Source organism: Molossus molossus, unplaced genomic scaffold, assembly GCF_014108415.1.
Source record: "Molossus molossus isolate mMolMol1 unplaced genomic scaffold, mMolMol1.p scaffold_m16_p_21, whole genome shotgun sequence".
Classification (NCBI taxonomy): domain Eukaryota; kingdom Metazoa; phylum Chordata; class Mammalia; order Chiroptera; family Molossidae; genus Molossus; species Molossus molossus.
Window position 1 is genome coordinate 20,607,011 of NW_023425357.1, and position 8,919 is coordinate 20,615,929.

Consider the following 8,919-nt stretch of genomic DNA (forward strand, 5'->3'; position numbering starts at 1 on the left):
ATCCTCCTCACCTCAGCCAATCCTTCATGTTATATCAGGCCTCTGGTGACATTTGGGGCTGGGTCATTCTCTGTGGCCAGGCTGTCCCGGGCATTGTAAGGTGCTGAGCGGCATCCCTGGCCTCAACTCCCTAGATGCCGGCAGCACCCCTTGCTGTTGTGACCAAACATGTCTCCAGATGCTGCCCAATGTCTCTTGGAGTAAGGGGGGTAGAATCGCCCCCAGCTGAGAACCACGATGTTACGTTTCTTCCTTTTGCTTTAGTCTCCTTCCGGTCTCCGCCCCTCTGCTCCCTGTTTCTCCGCTCCCCCTCTCTCTGCTCCCCAAACCACATTGCCCCACTGGCACCGCTCTGAGCCCGCAGACCCCCCACAGGGATCCAGAGGAGAAAGGGTCTCTCAACGATGGCAGAGCCAAGAGCTCTCCCATGTGGGACCACCCCGGGCAGGTCCAGGGAGGCGATGGTGGCTTCTAAAAGGCCTGAGTGAGCCCTGGCTGGTTTGGCTCAGCGGTTAGAATGTCGGGCCGAGGACCAAAGAGTCTTGGATTCGATTCCCATCAAGGGCACGTTCTTTGGTTGTGATTCAGTCCCTGGCGACTGGTCAGGGTCCTGTGGGACACACCCAATCGATATGTCTCTCTCACATCAATGTTTCTCTCCCTCCCCCCCGCCCCGTCTGAAAATAAATTGAAAAATATCCTCGGGTGAGGATTTAAAAAAATAATAATGATAAAATGACTGAGTGAACGCTGGGTGAGCACCAGCCTGGCGAGAAGCAGCCTAGACCGTCTGCCAGGTATCACCCAAGTTTTCTCGAGACCTTTTGGGGACCCTCTGGCTCCAGGATGCCCACCCTTTGCCTGCCAGTGCCCAGGCCCTCCGGGAGGTCTGAAAGGCAATAAAAACCACAGCACAGATATTCCTAGAAAGGGCCTTTCCCAGCCCATCTTCAGTATCAGAGTAGCGGGACTCAAAGGGACCTCCTGTGAAAGGAAACTAAACTAGAAGTGACACTTTCCTTCAGCAGGACCTACCACAGCAGGAAGCTGGGGGAGTCCCTCGGCCTGCCTGAGTCACACGTGTGGCCTATAAAAGGCATCGAGACTATACCTGTCAGGAGAAACCACAGCAAGCCAGAAACTTCATCTTCCACTCTCTTGGCCCCTGGTTTTTCCCCGTTGCTGTCTTCACGGGCAAAGACAGACCAGGCTCGATCACAACCCTAGGCCTGAGTGGAAATAACTTCTGAACTTGTTGAATATCATAGATGGCTGTGTTCTGCTTTCAGCCGACCCACTGCAACCAGAATGTAAGTTTCCTGGGGACTTAGACTTCCACGAACCCCATCTGCCCAGCTCGTGGCGGACACTCGTGCCATCGCATGAACATGATGATGGTGATAGACCTCTGCCTCTGATGTGAAGATTCACCCTGGCCGGTGTGGCTCAGCAGTTAGAGCGTCGGCCCGCGGACCAGAGAGACCCGGGTTCGGTTCCTGCTAAGGGCATGTACCTCGATTGCAGGTTGTCCCCGACCCCAGTTGGGGTCGTGTGGGTGGCAGCCAATCAAGGTGTCTCTCTTACATCAATGTTTCTCTCTCTCTCTCTCTTCCTTCCTCTCTCCCTCCCACTCTATCTAAAGATAAATACAAAAATGTCCTCTGGTGAGGATAAAAAAAAAACTTGTGCATGGTAAGTTCTCTCTGCAGACACAGTCCCTGGGGGGGACCAGGTCTGGGGCCATATCCACCTGCAGCTCTCCTCCTGCCACAAGTTGGGTGAGATCAGATTAAAATTAAGGGCAGCCTTGAAGGAAGAAACATTGCGGTGTACCTGGGTTCTACTGAGAATGTTCTGGATGCTTGGATGTACATAAGCTCCCACACTCCCACCTCTGAATCAGCCACCCTCAAGCCACAGTGGGAGGTCCCACCCACTCTGCAGAAAAGGAAGGGGAACCTGTTCCCACAGTGTTACCCACTCGGCAAACACCGAACCTGGCTACAGGCCACCCTCGGTTTCTCCCATCCTGCGCCCCGAGCTGAACATGACGGAGCACAACATGCAGCTGTGTTGGCCAACCTCCCTTTCCAGGGTGCCCTTGACCTTCAGCAAGCTCCCTGCTGCCCGGGGACCACACCCATTTCTCGGTCCTTTTCTTCTCTCCTCAACAACTGTTTCATACGTTCTCCCCCCCCCCCCCCCCCCCCCGCACCCGCGGCGCCCTTGATCTGGTTCCTATTTCAGGGAGAGGCAACCAGAAGAGAAGGGGCGTGGCCTCTGAGATGAGAGCCGAGGTCTGCTGCAGACGGGGTCGGGGTCTTCGTGCAAGGCCACTTCCCGGCCCCAGGTGCCCTGGCGCCCGTCTCCTCGGCCTGGCACTGCCCACACCACCACGTCACGTGAGGAGGCCACGATGCTTACCTACGGGCGTTACCCAGGACTGGCTGGAAAGGCCCTGGAGTTGGATGGTGTTGGTATTTCTTCCTCTCTCATTGGACAACCTCATGGCCTGTAAATGGATAGGAAGAGATAAAAGGAGAGCATTTTTCTATTTGAGGATAATTCAACCGACATTCCTTTCCGGGCCCCAGGAACATAACTGTGAAGGAGAAAACAAGGAGGGAGGAGACAGAAAAGAGACTGAGAGACAGAGATGAAGATTTGAAGGTGTCCCATTGTTAGCTCGGAAAATGGAGGAAGGGGCCACAAGCCAAGGACTGTAAGTGGCCTTCCAATTCTCCCCTGGCACCTCCGGAAGGGACCAGCCCTGTGACACCTTGACTTTAGCCCGGTGAGACCCACGTCAAACGTGTGACCTACAGAACTGTGAGGTAATAAACGTGTTGTCTCAATGCACTAGGATTGCGACCACTGGCTCCGGCAGCACGAGGACACGGGGCCTCCAGTGCGTTCTGCTCCGGTCCACTCCTGGAATGATGAAAATACTAAAAAATGACAATTAGGTGCGGTCGCACGGCAGCAAGGCAACACATAGCAGGTGCTAAATCAAATGCAAAAATGATAAGCACATTGACAGGCGGGGAGTTCAGCAAGAAGATTCCCAGGCTGCTGAACAGAACATCTAGAACAAAGGCTCTCCTGGCCCACAAACACAAGAGCCATTGATCTGAGCCATCACCTTGTGTCAATTCCATCCAATAGCCCTCCGGAAAAAGATGAAGACTGGGGAACAGTTAAGTGCCTGTGTGTGATGGCTCCCGGCTGAACAAGAGCCCCACCTCGTGCCTCCGGGAAGATTTCGTCGTAGATTCTGTGGGGTACTCACCTTGAGGAGCTCTGTACAGTACACCATTGGGAACAACTTGATGGAACCACGAAAGATTTTACCTTCCTGTGACCTAATCTAGGCCCTAGGCAAGTCCTAAAACACAAAGACGGATAAAACATACTGGATGCCCTCAAACGGCTCACAGTTCGGATTAAACAGAAAATGCTACAGTGTACACATGAAACGTGGCATTCAAAATTGTAGATGCACAAATGAGAAATATTTTATGGCTTGCCCTGGCCGGTGGCTCAGCCGGTTGCAGCATTGTCCCGTGTACCAAAGGTTGTGGGTTCAATTCCTGGTCAGGGCACATTCCTAGGTTGTGGGTTCAATGCCCGGTCAGAGCGCGTACAGCTCTGTGTTTCTCTGTGACACCGATGTTTCTATCTCTCTCCCTTTCTCTCGCTCTAAAATCAATAAACATATCCTCGGGTGAGGAATTAAATAAAAGAGTACAATTAAATAAAAATTAGTAAATAAAAAATAAGACTATAATTCATCCTTAAATTGGGCAACTCTAAAGAACATGGCCAGCCCTGGCCGGTTTGGCTCAGCAGTTAGAGTGTCGGCCTGCAGTCCAGAGAGACCCGGGTTCAGTCCCTGCTAAGGGCATGTACCTCGGTTGCAGCCTGTCCCTGGCCCTGGTTGGGTCGTGTGGGTGGCAGCCACTCGATGTGTCCCTTTCACGTCGATGTTTCTCTCTCTCTCTCTCTCTCCCTCCCACTCTATCTGAACAAAATATCAAAAAATGTCCTCAGGTGAGGATTAAAAATAAATAAATAAATAAATAAATAATAAAGAACATGGCCAGTGGATGGCCATGCCATACGAAATATTACCATGGTCATACTCAATCTTATTGCAAATTACTGTGAAGTATTAAGACAACATAATCTTTGATCCACTAAATCAGACAGGTGAGAGGCCTTACCTCTCAATGTGCCCCCACCCGTGCGTCTGGGTTGTGGAGTGTCCCCTCCCCCCAGGGTCTCTCTGTCCCTACAGGACTCAGGACATGACACGGAGGGAGAGCACCAGCATCTCTCCCCTTCTAAACATTAGTCAAGTTAATTTTCTTTCTAGAGAGCAAAAATATAAATGGAGCCTTAATAGTTTCTTCCTTGACCCTACGGGGCCCCCGGAACCCACTCGGGTGATACAGCTCAGAATCCTCCCATCCTGTGACACCGGAGAAAGGAGACAGACAGTGGCTGCACTGTGGGGTCACTGAGGAATGGACACTGCTCAGCCCAGTCCTGAGAGACAGACGAAGGGTCTCCTTGTTGCTCCTCAGAGTTAGAAGACTGTTGGCGAGTCAGGGATGCTCCTGGGAAATCCATGGGATTCTCAAATGTCCCGTGGATGTTAGAACAGCACGAGCCATGGGAAAGAACAAAATCGGGGGTTCTGGGTTCAAGTTCTGCCTCTGCCAGGCTCTGGCCACAGCATGTAGCAAGATTATTAGAATAAGGACCCTCTTTCTTAAATCGAGCTTCCTGCATTCTTCCCCCTTACTCATGTGGCTTTGCTGCTCCTCCCATCAAGAAGTAGAGTCTGCCCTGGCCGGTTTGGCTCAGTGGTACAGCGTTGGCCTGCGATCCAGAGAGACCCAGGTTCGGTTCCCACTAAGGGCGCGTGCCTCGGTTGCAGTTTGTCCCCGGCCCTGTTTGGGTTGTGCGGGTGGCAGCCACTCGATGTGTCCCTTTCGTGTCGATGTTTCTCTCTCTCTTTCTCTTTCTCTCTCTCCCACTCTGAACAAAAAATGGAAGAATGTCCTCAGGTGAGGATAAAAAAAAAAAAAGTAGAGTCTGTTTCCTCAATTCCTACCTCTGGGAGAGTCCCGTCGTGACACGCTTTGACCTACAGAATGGAACAGAAGTGATTTGAGACTTCCAAGCCGAGACAGCTCCTACTTTGACCCTCTTGGGACACTCTCTCCATGCGTGGTTTGAAGATGCCCAAGATGAAAGGATTCTCTGTTGGGTGCTGCCACATTAGTAAGCCCAGGTAAGACCAGCTGAAGAATCTCCCCGTAGACCCGCAGAATCGTGAGGAATAACAAGTCATCACTGTTCTAAGCCGCTGAGTCTGTGGGTAGTTTGTTATGCAGCAGTGCCGACTAATACATCACTCTAGTCCATCTGTTCCTCTCCTGTGCATCTGTTTCCTCATCTAAAACATGAGTTTGAACTAGATGGTCTCTTGGCCTCTTACACTCGGAAGCTACAGTAATAAAACAGTGATAAAAATGTCAGGTCAAGCTGCAGCGGCTGAGTTAAGATGGGTCAAAGTCAAAGTGGTGGTCATGGTCCTGGAGGTGGCAAGAAGGATGACGAGGACAGAGAAAGAAATACGAACCTCCCGTACCAACTAGAGTGGGGAAAAGAAGAAAGCAAAGGGACCAGAGGCTGCCAGCAGACTGGTGACACCCCACACTCAGTGCTGGTTAAAATGACTGACGTCAGCCCTGGTTGGTTTGGCTCAGCAATTAGAGCGTCGGCCTGCGGTCCAGAGAGACCCGGGTTTGGTTCCCGCTAAGGGCACGTACCTCAGTTGTAGTTTGTCCCTGGCCCTGGTTGGTCGTGCGGGTGGCAGCCACTCGATGTGTCCCTTTCACGTCGATGTTTCTCTCTCTCTCCCTCCCACTCTGTCTGAACAAAAAAAAAAATGAAAAAATGTGCTCAGGTGAGGATAAAAAAAAAAAATGACTGACGTTAGAGAGAATTAAAGACTGACTTCTCTCAGAGGAAGAATTCCTTGCATATCAGGAACCAATGAAGCCTCTAGAATAAAAGCAACAAGAGTTATTTGCAAAATAGGTTCCTAGCTTTTGAAATCAGTAGAGTTTTTATCCAAACTCTCAGAATGAAATAATGGCAAAGTCAAAAATGATTCATTCAACTTTGGAGTCCAAAAATCAAAGGTGGATGATCAGAGGGGGACCCCAATGTTAGTAGAAAGCTTGGAAGTCATCATTGATGACAGTCACGCCATGGTGTCTACATCCGTGGGCTCAGAACACTATGTCAGCTTTCTTTCATTTGTGGACGAGGACCTACTGGGACCAGGCTGCTCTGTCTTGCTCAGCCACGAGGTGCATGCCGTGATAGGGGTGCTGATGGATGACACGGATCCCTGGTCAGTGATGAAGGTGGAAAAGGCCCCACTGGAGACCTGTGGTGACACTGGGGGGTTGGACAACCAAATCCAGGAAATTAAGGAATCTGTGGAACTTCCTCTCACTCATCCTGAATATTATGAAGAGATGGGTATGAAGCCCCCTAAGGGGGTCATTCTCTATAGTCTTTCTGGTGCAGGTCAAACTTATTAGCTGAAGCAGCAGCAAACCAAACCTCAGTCACGTTTTTGAGTGTGGTTGGCTCTGAACTTATTCAGAAGTTCCTAGGTGATGGGGCCAAACTCATTTAGGAATTGTTTTTTTATTTATTTATTTATTTATTTATTTTTTATCCTCACCCAAGGACACTTTTCCATTTTTTGTTCAGATAGAGTGAGAAGGAGAGAGAGGAAGCGAGAGAGAGAGAAACATCGACGTGAAAGGGACACATCGAGTGGTTGCCTCCTGCACGACCTAACCAGGGCCGGGGACAAACTGCAACCAAGGCATGTGCCCTTAGCGGGAACCGAACCCGGGTCTCTCTGGACCACAGGCCAATGCTCTAACCACTGAGCAAACCAGCCAGGGCAGGAATTGTTTTGAGTTGCTGAAGAACATGCAGTGTCCATCATGTTTATTGAGGAAATTGATGCCATTGGAACAAAAAAAAGATACGACTCAAATTCCGGTGGCGGGAGAGAAATTCGGAGAAGAGTGTTGAACTGTTGAACCAGTCAGATGGATTTGATTCCAGGGGAGACATAAAAGTTATCATGGCCACAAACTGAATAGAAACTTTGGATCCAGCACTTATCAGACCAGGACTTATTGACAGGAAGATGGAGTCCCGCCTGCTCGATCCACACAAGCAGAGCGACACTGGCTGGTGACGTGACATGGGCAACTTGATCGTCGTGGCTGAAGATGTCCTCTCCGGTGCTGGCATCAAGGCAAACTGTACAGAAGCTGGTGGACGGCCTTGAGAGAACACAGCACGAAAGCAACAAGTGAAGAACAAATTATCAGCTAAAGAAGCTGGTTATCAGAAAGCTGCTCCAAAAAAAAAAAAATTCTAAAGAAAATGATCTGTATCAAACACAAGAAGGCACCCCTGAGGGGGCTCGATCCAGCAAAGTAGAGTTGCCTTCAAGGAAATGGTTGGGAGTGCCCGTGGAGGGAGGAGATTGGGGAAGTTGCCCAGGGGAGCCCCGTGCCAGTTGACCTTCATTAGCTACACGTTCCCTACACTGTGTATTTCCTGAGCACCACGTGTAGGGTGATGCCTGTGCAGTGCTCTCTTCCCAATAAAGCATGCACTTTCTCAAAAACAGGAAAAAAAAAAAAAAAAATGATGCCAGGTCAAAGACAGCAGGTGCTCAGGAATGAGCAGCGCCTCCTTGTGGCTGGAGTCTGTCCCATTCCAAAGATGCTGCTGAGCAGGGCAGCAGGTCTACTCCAGCTGCGCTCACAGAAGCGTGGGCTGTGGCACCAGACAGGTGAGCTCGGACAAGAGGACATGTCCTGCCTCCCCCTACCAGCTGTGTGCTCTTACTTGAAAGTCCCGAGCCTGTCTTTCATTGCAAACCGCAGCTGTAAATAATTACCTCAAGGAGCTGTTGTGAAGACTCAAGGAGCTAGGCGAAGTAACTGGAGCCTAGTGAGCAGTTACAATCTGCATATGTCAACGCAAAGGTGCTTGGAGGTGGTCGCTTCCAGCCATAAAGAGGAAGAATGATGATGGGAAGCAGAGGACAAGAAGTCAGGTTACTTTTGTTACCTGCAGCCCTCAGAACTCTCCTTAGTCCCAGCAACCTCCTCGCCCCTGTCTCAGTGTCGTCCTCACATCCTGCAGTGAGCTGCCTCTGTAGCCAGTCAGTCGTCCCTCCCCCTCGGTGGAGGGCGGGGTGTTGCTTTTGTTCTTGTTGTGGTGGTGGTTGAGTTAAGTTTGCTGGGGGAAAGTGCATTGTTGTTGTTGTGTGTTTACTGGGGAAAGTGCATTTGGCCAAAAGAAATGGTGAGTGGAGCCTGCTGCAAGAGAGATAGGTTTGTTGTTGAAACACAAAGCATGTGAAAGTGCCCTTAAAATAAATGTGATTCAGCCCTGGCCGGCTTGCTCAATGGTTAGAGCATCAGCCTGCGGTCCAGAGAGACTCGGGTTTGGTTCCCGCTAAAGGGCATGTACCTCGGTTGCAGTTTGTCCCCGGCCCTGGTTGGTCGTGCAGGAGGCAGCCACTCGATGTGTCCCTTCACATCGATGTTTCTCTCTCTCTCTCTTCCTCTCTCTCCCTCCTGCTCTATCTGAACAAAAAATGGAAAAATGTCCTCGGGTGAGGATTAAAAAAATAAAAAAACAATAAAATAAATGTGATTCATTACCTACCACCTGCATTCTAAATAGACAATCCAAAGTCTTCCCTTCGTGTTGGCATCATCGTGTCCAGTCAGCCCTTTGTCCAGGCGCGAGCCGTGTGGCAGCCCAGTGGAAGGACGGCTGCCGCCCCGTTCACCT

At 50.5% G+C, this 8,919-nt stretch overlaps 1 pseudogene; it reads left to right on the forward strand.

The window, feature by feature from the left end:
* Window positions 1-2,416: 2,416 nt before the first annotated feature.
* LOC118638983 lies at window positions 2,417-7,393 on the forward strand (annotated as a pseudogene).
* Window positions 7,394-8,919: the final 1,526 nt, after the last annotated feature.